Source organism: Miscanthus floridulus, chromosome 10 (assembly GCF_019320115.1).
Source record: "Miscanthus floridulus cultivar M001 chromosome 10, ASM1932011v1, whole genome shotgun sequence".
Taxonomy (NCBI): domain Eukaryota; kingdom Viridiplantae; phylum Streptophyta; class Magnoliopsida; order Poales; family Poaceae; genus Miscanthus; species Miscanthus floridulus.
The window spans coordinates 90,695,340-90,712,607 of record NC_089589.1 but is presented as its reverse complement, the minus strand read 5'-3'; positions in this window follow the sequence as shown (position 1 = coordinate 90,712,607).

Sequence of the window (17,268 nt, the reverse complement as noted above, 5' to 3'; positions counted from 1 at the left end):
GAGGTTTTTGATGGGCTTGGTTAATATAAGCTTTTGTCAATAAGAACAAAAGTGTTAGACAAGCTTATATGACCCAAGCCAACATAATGTACTCAAAGGATATGAATTAAGCAAGAGTACAAGTAATAAAGCTCATTTGCATCGGAGTATAAAAGCGGAAGCAAAGGCAAATGAGCATAACACAAGTGATATGACATATAAATAATGAAAAGTAGAGAGCACACATGTCATATATCACAATCACGTAGATAGCTCTATCACATAGATATAATAATATGCATGAACGTAATAGTGTATCACATAGATAAAACTCCAAATGTATATAATAAGCTAATACTAGATAACTAGCTCCCCCTAAATGTCGCTCCCCCTGAGTCTACATACTCGAACCCTCTCCCTCTTTGGTGTCAAACACCAAAACCTAAGGGTCGGTCAGCGAGGCTGCAGCGGAAGAGCCGGGTGTTGAGGTACGAGGAGCAAGCTGAAACTAGGCGCCATCATCATCTGACCCTGAGCTCTGAACTGACTGACCCTCTGTGGCTGGCAATGTCTCTGAAACGGTCTAGGTCTGAGCTAGGGTAGGTGCTGCCTGTGATGTTGCTGGAACGTCTGTCATAGGATCTAATGAGGCGACAGACGAGGGGAGCCTCTAAGTAGTCACTGCGACTGGGGCTACTGTAGAAGGACCGGTGGTATGCATATGAGGCGGTGTAGGCATGCCAGTCAACTTGCTAAAAGATGCTCCAAGACTCCTGCAGACTGACGTGTCAGGCACAAATAGCGAGGGTGACTGCTCCGATGAGAAGCCCGTGTGATATGGAGTGAACTGCGGGGCTACCACTGGTGAGGACAACCACTAGGACGCCTGAACTGTAGGTGAAGCAAACTGAGCTGGAGGCTATCCTTGACTCTGAAGCCCACTAGGCTGTACAGCTAGAGTCGTTGAAGTGGTGGTAGGCTGAGCAAGCTGGGGCGAAGGCTATGGCAGAGGGGCCCCAAGTGTTGTCACTACATGCTGCATGAATCCCATAAGCTGCTGCTGCATGAGTAACTGCTGGTGATGCATCTACTACTGCTGCTGCTGGAGGAGCTGCTGCTACCGCTAGAACTCATCCTGACGAGCCTAAAACTGTGCGAAGTTGGCAGTGGTCTCCTATGCCTGTCATGCCTGATCCTGCTGCATCTGCTCAAGAATAGCAATCAATGCGGGATCCATCTGCAGTGCAGGTGGAGCTAAGCTAGAACTACCGGCCTCTACATCGTGTCTACGTGGAGGCATCTGAGGAATCGACTGATAATCATCATCCAAACTGTCACTAGACTCGGTCATCTCCTGCTGTGCCTCAAGCTGCTCCTCCTCAGTAGCGGCTATGCCTTTGATGATCTCGTCCTACTGAGCTACTGACTCTGGAACATCTGGACGGCGACTAGGCTGAGCAGGTGCCTATGGAGTGCTGTGCCTGATCCTCTATGCCATGTTATAAGCTGGAAACTCTATGGTGGCACCTCTGTACTTGGCAACCAACTCTGGGGGTCCTAACATGCACAGACTATCACTTCAACTTCAATCGACACTTAGAACTAGTCATCCTTAACCTTGTCGTCCATCCTTTGAAAACCGAAACGATTTCCATCATAGGGGCATGACAACCTTGATTGCCCAATTGATCTCCATTACCATGACCTAACTTACTTGTCTCTGCAAAACACACGTTAGTCATAGTAATCTTGTATTGTCATTAATCATTGAAACCCAACTAGGGGCCTAGATGCTTTCAACTAGTATAAACCCTATGTCATTGAGTGCTAGGCCACATCCGATCACAACGTATAGCAAAACTACAAATATTTACGTGTTGGTCACTTTCCGCAACCGACAGTTGGCGTCGTCCATGGGGAAGACGTTGTACGTTCATGCCTTTTGGTCATCGGATGGCCCACTTTTCCGCCACCTTCACCATGGCGGGCTCAAACAATATGACTCGCTTTGGCTCATGGCAGTTTCCCGCACTCCCACCTGTTGCATGTGGGTTCCACCCGTCTTTGAGCCATCCCAGACCTTCTGCTTCGGAAGCTTGGACTTCATCACCGACCGGCTCGGCGTGCTGCACCTCTGCGAGGAGGCACTTGTTCCGCCGCCCGTCGGAGGAGGCACATCCTCCGTCGGCTCTGGGACTCCCGGTGACTTCAATGGCGAGGTGCCTGTGCTTTGTTCCAAGCATACGCTCTACTCAAGCCCCACTATGAGTAATGCACGCTTTGTTATTTACTCGCTATTTACTGTCTTTCACTGATTCTCCGGAGGGACCCCATTGTCCCTACCACGACCGCCATGCGACCTGTTCCCCTATGGCCTCGCATCCCCCGTGGACGCGTATGCCCAGGGGCTCTGAAGGATGCTGGCGCCACCCCCTCTCACATCCGAATTCGTGGGGATGGCGAGCTACGCTCCCGCCTCTTTTCACGACCTCCTAGATGACGATGTTGAGAGCGATGGCTCTAGCATCAGCGATGTCGTGTCACCTAGCCACCCTCTGTCATGGGAGTGCGCTATGACAGATGCCCCAGGATAGCCACCGGTGGTAGTGGAGTGTCTTTAGACCCACACCCCTCCGGACCTAGGCGCGGATGCCCTCGCATGTGCCCAGGCGCACAGTGAGGAGCTACGACAAAGGCGGCAGAACCAGCCGCCACCTACGCCAATGCGCTCGGTGCACCATGATGCGCCCTGTGCGCGTAACCCAACGAGCGGTGCCTAGGGTCGCGCTCGCCAGGTCTAGCGCAACATCATGGATAGGGGGAACAATCCCCCATAGTTTGCTTGTGCTGGCCAAAACATCGCCGTGGTGGCGATGCTTCTGTGTGGCCTTCCCGAGCCGGACCACCACTAGGAACAGGCGATCCACCAGAACCTTCGGGCACTGGTGGAAACCACCGCCGTCTAATAGGCGGAGAGCTCTACATCGTGAGCTCCCTAGTCGGTGCACGATGGGTCGCTGAGCTCCCCGCGGTGCTCTAGAGCCTAAGGACAACCCCTAGTCGAGCCACCGGCTACACACCTTTCTTCATGGTCTATAGTTCTGAGACAGTCCTCCCAACCGACCTCGACTATGGAGCGCCAAGGACCAGGGCATACAACAAATAGGGAGCTGAGGCATCCCATAAAGATGCCATGGACCAACTGGACGAAGCTCATGATGTCGCCCTCCTTCGCTCGACCAAGTACCAGCAGACGTTGCGATGGTACCACAGCCGATGGGTGCGGGACAGAGCCTTCAACATCGGGGACCTAGTTCTCTACCTCGTGCAGAGCAACAAGGACCACCATAAGCTCTCCTTGCCCCTAGGAGGGTGAAGGGTCGAGATGGCGACTAGAGGGGGGTGAATAGTCTTTTCTAAAACTTAATTGCGTCGGCTAACCGATATAAATGTAGAATTAAAACTATTGGTCTAGCCAAGACTATACCCCACTATATATGTTCACTAGTACCTTGCAAAGATAACAATTATGCAACAAAGGTGTCGGGCTAGCTAGAGCTCTCCTAATCAATTCTAGGAGCAAGGTCACACAAACCTATACCACTAGTACTTTAAGCAACAAGGGAGCTCCTACACATGCTAGTAAGCTAAAGCACAAAGCCAACTAAGCTCACTAGCAAAGCTCAATAACAAGGCAACCAATGCCTAATTAGAGAGCGCAAATACTTAGCTACACAAACTAAGCAATGTGACTAACAAGGTTACTAAAACCAAATTTGCCACGCAAGGGAGCTACTTCTATGCTACACAAGCAAGAAGGTAATTAGCAAGCTACACAAGCTATCTAATTACAAGAGCAACTACACAAGCTTAATATGTATAAAAGTAATTGCAAGCTTGTGTAATGGGGATGCAAACCAACGGGAAGAACAAGGTTGACACGATGATTTTTCTCCCGAGGTTCACGTGTTTGCCAACACGCTAGTCCCCGTTGTGTCGACCGCTCACTTGGTGGTTCGGCGGCTAATTAGCATCACCCGCTAAGCCCGCACATCGGGCGCCGCAAGAACCTACCCCTTGAGTGAGGGTAGCTCAATGACAAGCTTTACTAGAGTTGCTCTTCATGGCTCCCGTGGGGCGAGCACAATGCCCCTCACAAGCACTTCTTCGGAGCGCCGCACAAGCTTCTTGCGCGCTTCGACGAAGACCACCACCAAGCCGTCTAGGAGGTGGCAACCTCCAAGAGTAACAAGCACCACCGGCTTGCAACTCGATCACCTAGTGCCACTCGATGTAACCTCACGATGCAATCGCACTAGAATCGCTCACTCACACAATCGGATGATCGCTATCAAGTATGTGTGTGATGGAGGGCTCCTAAGCATTCACAAGCATGGACACTAAGTCCCTTGAGGTGCTCCACACTAGCCATGGCCGAAGGCCACTTCTATTTATAGCCCCAAGGGCTAAACTAGCCGTTACCCCTTCACTGGGCAACGGTCGGGCCGACCGGACGCTCCGGTCGTGTTGACCGGACGCTGGACCTCAGCGTCCGGTCGCCCGCAGACGACCACGTGTCCTGGTTCCAACTGTCACTTGACCTGACTGGACGCTCCAGCTTCAACTGACCGGACGCTGGACCCTCAGCGTCCGGTCGTTTCCAGTAAGCTCCCGAGCATGACCGGACGCGTCCGGTCGAACGCGATCGGACGCAGCACCAGCGTCCGGTCACTCTCCAGCTACTGCTACACTCCACGTCAGCGTGACTGGACACAGGCTGCCAGCGTCCGGTGCATTCAGATCCAGCGTCCGGTCAGTTGACCGACGCCAGCATCTTTGTGATCAACTCGTTTTCACTTCTAACTTCTTCACCCTTGCTCTAAGTGTGCTAACCACAAGAATTTGCATCCGGCGCAATAGAAAATAGACATTCCATTTTCTCGAAAGCGCCGAATCCCGAGAGGGACCCAAAACCCATCTCACCCCTACAAACACCACCTCCTTTGTAAATGTGCCAACACCACCAAGTGTACACCATCATGTGTATGTGTGTTAGCATTTTCACAATCATTTCCCAAAGGATGTTAGCCACTCAACTTGCCACGCCACTCGATCCTAGCGACAATGCAAAGTTAGATCACTCGAGTGGCACTAGATGACCGATATGCAAACAAGTTTGCTCCTCTTGATAGTACGGCCATCTATCCTAAACCCGGTCATAAACTTCTCTACACACCTATGACCGGTGAAATGAAATGCCCTAGGTTATACCTTTGCCTTGCGCATTCCATTCCATCTCCTCCAATGTTGATGCAACACATGCACCAACACAATCAACAATGATATGATCCACTTCATATCATCACATGATCATATTGGTTCATCGATCTTGACTCTACTTGCTCTTCACCATTGCTATCGTCCATCGGCGCCAAGTCTTGCTCAAGCTTCACCGCCACGCGGTCCATCACTCGAAAGCCTTCGACTTGCCCTTCACGCTTGCAATCGGTCCATCAAGCCAAGTCTTGTCTTGATCTTCTCCACCTTGATCACATGACTCAATGTCATGTCTCATGTGCATTTAAGCTCCTTCATCATCACATGTGTGAGCTTTGCAACATCTCCAAGCCATTTTCACCTTCATGGCATATGTTGCTCACACACATGTACCTGTGGACTAATCACCTGTGTATCTCACATAAACACAATTAGTCCACCTAGGTTGTCACTCAATTACCAAAACCAACAAGGACCTTTCAGAGGGGCCATACATCATTGCGGAAGTACTCTGGCCAGGCACCTACAAACTGAAAACCATCGATGGTGAGGTCTTCACCAATGCCTAGAACATCGAGCAGCTACGTCGCTTTTACCCCTAAATAAATGCATACCTTCTCTTATCAGTTTTGTCATTGCAATCCCTGATCTTTTGTGACATCCGACCCTGGCAAGTGCGAGGGGTCAGGTCTCACTCGGGGGCTGGTATGAGTACATTTATTCCTACGAACATTCTCTGTGTGCCCTCTTTTTCCACGTTAATCCCTAGGAGCTTGATTTACAGGAACAATTCCTGAGTATAACTGGTAGGACTACAGGAAACCCACGCCCCAACGGCTATGGTCTCTTTGCTCACCAACGTGATCAGAATTGGCTCGCCCGCACTCCATGTTTTTATGAACTTAACTATGGAAAGGGTCGGAAGGCACTAAACCTCTTTTGCAAAAAGAGGGAGAAGAGCTGAAAAGCTGTTTGCTGTAGCGAAATCTAAGAACTTGTCCGTTTTCGCACAAATTCGTCGCTTGGCTTATCTACCCAACTAAATTCTTGCGTGGGATATTCGCATATCCACAAGAAATTCTTGTTTCAATAGGTAGCCCGAATCGACCAAACGACACGACCATTGCCAGGAAATGGATGTGACAAGCTTCCTCTTACAAATTGATTTCATCATGAAAAGGGACTGATGTATTCATGAATACAAAAAACTATTCACACGGGGGGCGCCCCCACAACTTAAACGGTTACATTTGCTGACCACTTCTACTCTAAATACTACTACAGTCGCCATGCCACGCTCTCCATCGGCAACATCCTACCACTTCGCGGGATCCCTGAGGGTGCCATCGTCTACAACGTCGAGCACCACATCACGTAGAGCGATCGTGCGAGGCACGACCATGTGCGTGGTGTGAGGAGGCCACATGGTGACCGCACACCCAGCGCCAACCAACCCGAGACAGTGACGCACATGAATTTTAAAGTGCTCAACACGAACAAATAGTTGCTTTAGGACCTAAACCATCTTCACCATGCTCAAGATGGCACATGAGACTACCAAATCGAGCTATAACACTACACCACTCCTTAACCCAATCTCTCACAATAAATTGCTAAACATAGCAATGTCTAGCTGCTGACAGACTTGAAAATTTCTAAGTTTTTGAGCTGAATTTGATTTCCATTTGCGATTTCTAAGCTAGTGGAAATATTAGCTAGTAATATCATTTTTTGACCGCAAGTATTTCACTATCATCTACAAAGTTTGTATCTCCAACTTTATTAAGGTGACAAATATGTGTTCTATAGCATTTTTGCTTAATAAAAATTGGTTTTCAACCTTAAGTGATATAACATGACTATTGAATCAACTTTGATTTTGCATTTTTGTTGATCGTTTTGAGTTACGGAAATTGATCTACACACTTTATTACATGCATTAACACATAAACATGATGCTCATGACATATTTTAGTAAATTATTTACGGTGTAACACTGAGGGTGTCACAAATCTACCCCCCTTAAACAAAATCTCATCCTAAGATTTCATGTGGCTAGACTGGGAAAAGAGATAAGAAATAAATTATGATTTAAATAATTACCTTGGTGAACTAGAAAGAAGGTAGGGTAATGCTTCAAGATATAGTTTCTTGCTCCCATGTTGCTTCGTCCTCCGAGTGATTTTACCACTGAACTTTATAAAACTTCACCACATTGTTTCTAGTCACTCTTTCTTTTTCATCTAAGATCTTGACAGGATGCTCAATATAAGACAAATCAGGGCATCCAGGGACTACGCCATCGTGACCAGCCACAACCCTGACAACGGCACCTCGAGACGAGGTGGCTCCTAGACGGGGACGCTGCCCACCAAAGTATGGCCACCATGGCTGGTGGATGTCTCTGACATCTCATTAGACTTCATGAACTGGTCGACCTGAGTGGCTACAAGGGCGAAACCCCCCATTGGTGTAGTCCTGGGCAGCTTCCCCACTAACAAGGCTCACCCAGAGAAGATTCACCAAAAGAAGTCTCCGTATGGCTCCATCTCGATGGAGGCCTCATAGACGGTGACATAGCCGGCGACATGCATCAACCTCTAGTGCGACTCCTCCTTCGGTGGAAGCGGCCCCTTCTCGGCAAAGGCGGCCAGCACCATCTCATCTACGTTGGATGACCTCTAGCTCAACATCACGCTCCGGATCCACGAGCGGATCTGTGAGTTGTCCTCTCCCTCGCTTCACCCTCTCTCACTTAGGAACCACCGCGACGCACGAACGCACTCAGCAAGAAGGAGGTAGGAGGAAAGGCAGCAGCTCAAGAATAGGCATAGGAATGGGATGAGAACCCTCTCCCTTCCCCTATTTAAGGAGGAGATGCAGCAGTTGGAGAAAGGCGAAGGGTTGGGGCAAAAAAACCTCTCCCTTCCCCAATTCAATGTGGATGGGAATTCGATGGGACACATCTTGACCAACGGGACACACCTTGCTCGATGAGATGATGCCTAGTCAAACGGGACATGGCCTAGGCATGGCCTACCACTACCGCATGCTGAGCATGAGAAACAAGGTGCAGCCACGTGCAGGCGGCTCTCCGCCTTCCTAGGTAGGACCTAGAAGGGCCCAACGACGGAACCTCCATCAAGGGGAGACCAATAGGCCTCCTGAGTCGATCGGATGGCCCAGGCGAACACCGAGCAATGGGTGTGAGGTTGAGGAATCAAATGGCCACCGAAAGATAAGCACCCTTATTTACTTACTTTACGTATCAATTTCACTACCAAGCCTCCGACCCGAGCAATGGTAGGGGCGCGAACATCGCTCGGGGGCTACCAAGAGTGTCTAATCGTTTAGACATTCTCTTCACCCAACCCCTCCTTATGCTTAAAAACCAGAGGCATGGTGTGTGGGTGTAAAATTTGAGTAAAACTGATCGAACTGCTAGACCCTACGCCCTAGCGGCTATGACATTTTTGTTCACCAGCATGATCAAATTCTTTGTCCCCGTACCCCAAGCTCTAGCATCTGCCTTCTCAAGAAGGGTTCGGAGGGGTCTACCTTTAGAATCTCCTTCAAGGAGAAGCTGTTAGATCGCCCAAACTCGATCAAACGGCTCGGATCGCTACCGAGAAACAGAAATGAAAAATTGCGATGCTTGTGTAGGTTATAGCGGCCCATCGCAAACATCGGACCCGAACCCCACATGGACATGTCTGGTAAGAGCTCCCCATCACTCATGCCACCAAGGTAACATCACCGACCCTTGCCTTCATTTCCATTATGTCGTACATTCATCCTGTATATCCAAGCATTGCATATGCAATGGCTGCATCTCAATGCTTCGCGTCACGTCATGAAGCGGTAGTCACCTCATTCGATATGAGCGGCAACTGATCGAGGTTCAAAGACCGGCCCCTCGAATGGCTCGAGGCCACCTTGTGTTAAACAGAGCTAGGGGAGAAAAACTGAGATGAGCCCTAGTGGCCTTGCCCGACCCTACTCAGAAGCGGATAGGGACATCCCGACCTTTCTTGTTTGATTCTAACCTTGAGCCAAACCCACAGAATCTCCGTCGAGGAGAGGCCAACGGGCCACCTGAGCCTATCGAATGGCTCGGGAATCTACCAGGAGGCGGGTTAAGAAGTAGTGGAATGCTAGATGAGGGCTCTGCCGACCCGTCAGTGGATGACGGACCCAGATTACACTCGAACGTGCCTGTTAGCGAGCTCATTGAGCACAACACTTGAGCCGTCAAGGCAAGTGTCATTAGCTCAGCCCCTCCGGTTGTGGAAACCGAGAATAGGGTGACGCGTGAAACACGGCCGACCCCTATTAGACCCCAAAGGGCTCGGGGGCTCGAGCTACCTGATCCTAGATCGAGAGACCAAGGTTCGAAGGCCAGCCCGAGAAGGGCCCGAGGCCACCTCATGTTGAACAAGAGCCAGGGAGAAAATGTAGATGAGCCTCAGCGGCCTTCGCCCAACCTGCATAGAGGTGAATAGGGTCATCTCAACCTTCTCCTTCGATCTAGCCTCTAGCCAAGCCCATAGAATCCCCATTGAGGGGAATCTGTTGGAAGGTGGGTTAAGGAGAAATGGAATGCCACCCGAGGGCTTTGCCGACCCTGACACGAGTGACGGGACCGGATTCCGTTCGAACATCCCCATTAGTGAGCTAATCAAGCGCGTCACTCGAGCCATCGAGGCAAGTGATGTTGCCTCAACCCCTCCGGTTGAGGAAACCACGAACGGGGTGATAGTCACAAAAATGAGCCAGCCCTTGACCGAATCCCCGCCACGCGTGGGGGCTCAGGGAAGGCCGGACTTGCAAGAAGACCGAACGCATGGTCGCAGAACAATAGCTAAAATCCTAAGGAAGGGGTATGTGTGAATACAAGATTAGTTTCACTATCCTCTCTTCGGTCTCTAGTGACATTCGACCGAGCAACCGTAAGGGGTCGGATCTCACTTGGGGGCTAATAAAGGTATAAATACCTCCTTTTTCGAAACAGTCGCTACGTCAGACCTCTTCCTCATGCTAAAAGTTAGTGGCAAGGTTTGTGGGAATGAATGGCCAAGCATGCTTGGTCAGACTACAAAAAACCCATCCCCCGATGGCTACGGTAACTTTGCTCACCAGCATAATCAAAGTTTCCCTCTTACACACCTCGGGCCCTACGGTCTTAACAAACGGAAGGGTCAGATTGCATGAGCCCCTTTTTCGAATACAAAAAGGGAGGAAAGCAAGTTCAAACAAAATGAAATTATGAATTTGTTTAATGAAACAAAATTATGAATTTGTTTTGAAGACACAAAAGTGCCCACACTTGTCCACAGATTATAGATAATGTCTATTAGATCCATTTGACTAACTATCCCCTCTGGGGGAGCACTATGTCTTTGATTCTATTCGCCAAGTTCCGCACAATAGGAGTCCGCCATCTCGATCTCATCTAGCTCAGAGGATTCATAGCTAGGCATGAAGCCGAGGCTCATTGTCTCCAAGTCAATGCTCTCCGCATAATGAGAGTGGGCAACAGCAAAGGCTTGGGTGATCCCGATGTGAAAAGCATCCTCCTCAAGCTGGCTTACCCACGCCGTGATGTCTACAGCAGCAGAGGCCACAAGCGAGCTAGTTCCCTCCGGCCGCGCCACCCCTAGGTCATTGAAGACCACCCTAACGGTAGCGCGCAGGAGATCGTGCTCATCGCTCTCTGCCTGAAGGATCCCTCGTGTCTCAGTCAGCTCCGTGACTAGCCCGGTAGAAATGCTCTTGGCCTCCAGCCTTCAGGCTACCACGATTCCAAGATTAGCCAGGAGGGAGCTAACCTCCTGACGTGCCTCGTCATGCTCTAGGATGGTCTGGTCATGCTCCTCGTGGGCCGCACCAAGCTCTAAGTAGAGTCTCTCCGCAGTCTGGCATAGCTTGTCTCGCTCCTTGTGCAGTTGAGCTATCGCCTCGGCGTCTAGGCTTGTCCTCTACTACAGGGTAGCAGACCTCTCCTCCACTCCCAGCTTGAGCTCCTGCTCCTTCTCCACCTTGGCTAGGAGGTTGAGGGCCTATTGGCGGGCCTCGGCGTCCCTCTAGAGTAGCTTGTCCCACTCCTTCAAACTCTGGCGGCCTCCTCCTCATCCTGCCACACCCTCACCGATAGATCCTAGAATATCCACTCAGCCTCCTCCGCGTCTGGACGTGCCTTGGACTCCCGCTACCGGAGACTGGCCGCCTCCTCATTCAAGGGAGTCAGCTCGGCCACCCGCTGTTGGGCAGTAGCAAGCTAGGTGCTCACATCTCCACGTAGCTGGGCCTTCTCAGTGAGGCAGTCCCATTCCACCTTCTCTTCATGGAGGAACTAGGATTTCTCCTGGCTACGAGCGATAAGGGACTGAAAAGAAGATCAATGTCAAAAACACAAAAATACATGAAGAAAGAAGAAAGCGAGAGGGGAGATTAAGTAGATACCCGACCAGTAGGAACGATGACGTCATGCAGGATGCCCCTGGCCTAGTTCAGAACATCCATCATAGCCGAGATCCCTTCGTTGAGACTCTCCCGCTCTGTGCTCTCGGTAGCATCGTCGAGCGAGAAGAGAATCGATGTTGGGTCTTGAGGATCCATCTCCTGGAGCAGCGACTCACCCCACACGGGCAAGCGGTTACCCCCAACAATAGGGCCAAGGGCGCCCCCCGCTAGTCCTCTCCACCACCTCAACGATGCCTGGGGACCCTTCGGCCATGTCCCCCTTTGTCCAGCCCGCCTCAGGCGCCGTCGCCTGGGCGACCGAAGGCACGGATCGCGCTGCTTCCTCGAGCACCACCGCAGCTATGTCTGGATATGCCTGGCTCATCATGGTCATGCCCACCTCTATTTGCGACACCGGGGCCTTGACTTGTGGCACCGTGCCCACCACAGATGGCGCCACAAACATGAGCGGTAGCTCCGTTCGCTCCGACGTAGGCAACGAAATCACCTCCACCACCATTTGCTCGATGACCTCCGAGGTGGTCCTTCAGCCCCGATGTCCGCTTGACCCACCAAGGGCATGGGCGCCACCATGGGCGACACCTAACCGGCCGATGAGGCCACAACATCGGCTCCACTCCTACCCAAAATAGGAGCGACGTCAGGCGATGGCCCCCGTCTCGCCTAAACGGCGACGCTGTTCTTGGGCGCCACCGCCAAAAAACCGCCCCACCTCAAGACACTGCAAGAACACAAAAAGCATGAGTCACGACAAAAATAGAGAAAAACAAGGAAAAAGCAAAGGAACTGGTGGCTTACATCGGTGCTGTTAGGCAAGGCCATTTAGGGGATGAACCCCTAGGTCTCTGCTCCACCTCATTGGGGCGGGACCGTTTTGAGCCTGTCCGCTGCTCCTAGGCAGAGGGGATCGCCTCCTGTGCCTCTGGGGGCACAGCGGTGGGGCCACCTCCCTCCACCGACACCTTGGGCATGGCGACAGATCCGCCCACGCCTAATAGCTCTTGAGGTGCGGCGACGGGGCCACCCCACTACGTTGGTACCTTAGGCGTGGTAGTAGATCTGCTCACCCCTACTCCCCTCCGCTGGTACCTCAGGCGTGGCGGTGGAGCCACCCGCTCCCACTGGACCTAAGGATGGGTCGACGGTTTGGCCCGTCTCCGTCGGCCTCATGGACGCGCTTTCCCCTGCGTGGAACAGGAAAGGCCCCTACGTGGATGAGTGTATACCTATCAACATATCCTCACTCGCCAGGTCATCCCACTTAGTGTTGGCAACTACCTCATCATCCTCATCATCGTCGTCGTCATCACTATTTGTCTCCTCTCCTCGCTCCCGTGCCCACAACTTCCATTGCTTCTTCCTCCTCTCGTCCTCCTTGGCCTTCTTCTACCACTCGGCCATGGTGCAATTCGCTGCCGCCACAAGCGAGTCCTTCAGTAGCGAGGCCGAGTGATCCATAAAGACAAGTCTCTTCGGCTGGTCCCGCTATCTCAATATCAGCATCAAGGGGTTGGGAGTTCAATTAAAAAGTAGGCATAGGGAAAGAGAACTTATGAAGTCAATATACCCTAGTTCTGGCTGCATTAGGGGATGCCCCAGCACTGGATACACAAACTCAAGAGCGGCGCCGGCGTCGTCCCACGAAGGCTCCATCGCCTCCTTGATGCGCTACGCCACTTCAGAGGGGGAGAGCGCTCCCTCAGCGAGCGTCATCTCGTCAAGCGCCACTTCGGGCGCCATCATATGCAGGGGAAGCGCGTGCCTCATCAGAGGAGCCACTCTCCGCATGTGGTAGGTGTCGATGATCCCCGACCCCTTCACGCCCCTCTCCTTTAGGATGTGGATGGTGGTGAGGTGGTCCTAGATCCTCTTCTTGTCTTTCTCCGACACCCCCACTTCCTCCATGATTCTGGGACCTCTTCGATAAGGCGCCCAGTGAACACTAGCAAGGGGGTGGCTGTGTCGTCCTTGACGTAGAACCAATGTGAATGCCACCCCTTGTTGGAGGTCGACAGACTCATCGGCGGGTATTCGTTTACCCGGTTGTTGTGGAGCTAAATGCTGGCACATCCCATTGGCACGCTCTGCTCTTGCCTCTTCTCCCGCTTCTTCAGGAGGGTGACGGCAAAGAAGTGCTGCTATAGGTCGAAGTGGGGATTAATCCCTAGGAACCCCTCACACAGAGTGACAAACGCCACAATGTGTTGGATCCTATTGGGAGTAAGGTGTTGTAGCTCCACATTGTAGTAATGCAGCAACCCCCGAAGGAACTTATGGGTAGGGGTGGCAAATCCCTGCTCATGGAAGTGAGCGAAGGACACAACGTAGCCTTTGGGTGGCGACAGTGCATCCTCATTGTCGGGCAGCCGCCACTCCTCGGTGGCGGTCCATGCGCAAAGAAGGCCACGGCGAATGAGACCCTCCAGGCGCTGGAGGGTGACATCGGATCTACACCATGGCTCCATTGAACAATTAGGGAGGAGGGATGTTAACTTGACGGTGGCTAATATGCGGATGTGGAAGTCTTAGGCGATTGGCAGCGGAGATTGTGGATGCAAAGGCAAGGAGGCAATGTACGAAACCTTGGGGTCGAACCCTTTGGTTTTATAGGGCCATGATTCGCCACCACGTCACCACACGGGATATGCGCCCGCAATCCCTATCCTTTCCCACCAAAGTCGCATCGGACGTTTCACCTTCCCGGGTAGACCAGGACTCTTTTCCCGCAGAAGGGATACAGGTCAAAAAGCGTTTCTTCAGTTCGCCTAGGCCCAGGAGTTCGAGGGCTAGCCTGATGGTTTTGATGGCTGTCCCAATGAAGGATGGGCCCATGAGTGGCCAAAACTCAGGCGCACGAGCCTCAAGGGAGTCTCGATCCATGATCGAGTCTCAATCGAGCTGACCCAGGATGAATCCTCATGAACGGGATACCTAGGTTCCCTTTAAGCTATCCGGCTAACAAAACCACCAAATCTCATAGCCATACCCATGAAGGGTCCGAATTACCCCCCAGGCGATTCTATCCGAACCACCCGAGGGCTCAGGGGCAACACCCATCGGGTATGCTCGCGCGCACCCTTTGGCGAATAAAAATACCCCCCAGGCGATTCTATCTGAATCACCCGGGGGCTCGGCGGCAACACCCGTCAGGTGTGCTCGTGCGCACCCTCTAGCGAATCACAATACCCCCCGGGCGATTCTATCCAAATCACCTAGGGGCTCGGGGGCTACACCCATCGGGTGCGCTCGCGCACACCCTCTGGCGAATCAAAATACCCTCGGATGATTCTATCTAAATCACCTGGGGGCTCGGGGCTACTGTCAGGGACCGAATACTGGGGTACCCAAAGAGGAGGAGATAATAACCATCAAACGTTGATGCTTCTGAACAGACAAGAACGCAGCTACACTTCTAGCCCAAATGGCTGAAGGTTGGCTCCGCCTCGCCCGACCCCTGGGGGTTGGCTCTGCCTCACCTAACCCTTGAGGGCTAGCTCCACCTCGCCCAACCCCCAAGGGCTAGACTCTGCCTTGCCCAACATCTGGGGGCAGACTCCACCTCACCCGACGTCTGGGGGTAGACTCCGCCTCACCCGATGTTCGAGGGTAGACTCTGCCTTGCCCGACGATTGAGGGCTGGCTCTGCCTCACCCGATGTCTAGGGGCAGGCTCCACCTCGCCTGATGTCTAAGGGCTGTACTCTGCCTCACCCAATGTCTGGGGGTAGACTCTGCCTCGCCCGATGTCTAGGGGCCGACTCTACCTTGCCCGACGTCCGAGGGTAGACTCTGCCTCGCCCAACGACTGAGGGGTGGCTCTGCCTCGCCCGATGTCTGGGGGCAGTCTCCACCTTGCCTGATGTCCGAGGGCTATCTCCGCCTCACCCAAAGTCTGAGAGCTGGCTTTGCCTCACCCGATGTTCGGGGGTAGGCTCCACCTCGCTCGACGTCTAGGGGCAGGTTCCGCCTCGCCCAACGTCTGTGCGCTGCTCCTTCATAACTATGCGCGCAGATAAGGTGGTGCACTCAAGTCAATTGCAATACCGAGGACCATACCATGCACACCTACAGGAAGGTACCATCAGGATATGACCAGACGGGCACTTTAAGCCCTTCCAGGCATGTTAGAGCCCAAATAGTGTTGTGGGCACCAATATTTGTCCTATAGTGTTGTGGGCGTCGGCATTTGCCCTCAGACATGAATCCTGACAGAAACATACGACAACCACTACGGTCAAAGAGGAAACTCATGTCATCTACAGTAACGAACGTGGGGGCCTCTACGCCATCTGCACCCCCGTAGGGTCACGGCTTGGCACCCTGGTGCGTCGTGGCGCCCGCCGAGGTGGGATGGGATGTGACCACTTGCTGAACGAAGCCAAAGCATGGCCCTATCAGGATCACCGAACGTGCTATCCCTGGCACCGTCAGCCATGTCAGCAGGGTAGGCTCAAAGGAAAAGGAAGACCCGACACATTCGAAGGACCTTCTTGGCCTCTGGTTTTTCTTCTTTCTCCCATCTGTAATCCCTGCTCCCCCTTTATCTATAAAAGGGAGGGCAGGGCACCCCACTAAGGGGGGAGAAACAATTCAACACACCACGCATCACATAACACACAGCTGAGCTACAACCAAGCTCTCAGCACCCGTTCGACCTTTGCATCAGAGACTTGGGACCTATCCCTCTCTCGACTATTTGTACACCCTACTATGAACGTAGGGACATTCTGCCCGAACCAGTATAAACCTTGTGTCTTTTAGCACACCATCTAGGCCCAACGCGCAACAAATATAAATTTACTAGTTGTTGTTTATTCGAAACACTGACACGTACCCTAGGCGTGGTCGCCGACCGGACGACCGGAGTCCCAGCCTAGATGGCCCGGAACCACGGTCCTTTGGCCGGTGCATCCAAAGAGTGCCATTCCCACAGTGCTTCTGACCGCCTACCAATATCACAAAGTATATAGGGGAGACGAACCCCGGAATATGGCTCGAAGACTTTTGGCTCGCCTGTCGAGCTAGAGGAGTGGATGATGATCACTTCATCATTTAGTACCTCCCCATTTGCATGGGGGAACATGCTCAAGTGTGTCTCAAATTCCTCTCACATGACAGCATCCGTGACTGGGCGAACCTCAAGAGGGACTTTGTCAGGAACTTCCAGGGGACGTATGTCCATCCTAGGAACTCTTGGGACCTCAAGAGCTGCCAGCAGGAGCCCAATGAGTCCCTACAAGATTACATCTGTAGGTTCTCGAAGCGGTGCAACCCCTTCCTAATGTCGTCGACGCGGACGTCATCAGCGCATTCCTCTCTAGGACGACCTGCGAGTCCCTGATCCACAAGCTTGACTGCCTGAAGCCCCGAACCACCCGTGACCTGCTCGATGTCGCCATGAACCACACCTCCAATGAGGAGGCGGTTGGAGCAGTCTTCAATGGAGGCCAGAACAAGGGCAAGGCCAAGCGCGAGGACCAAGACAAGGGCCCCTCCATGCAGAGCGGCAAGAAGAACAAGAAGGATCGGC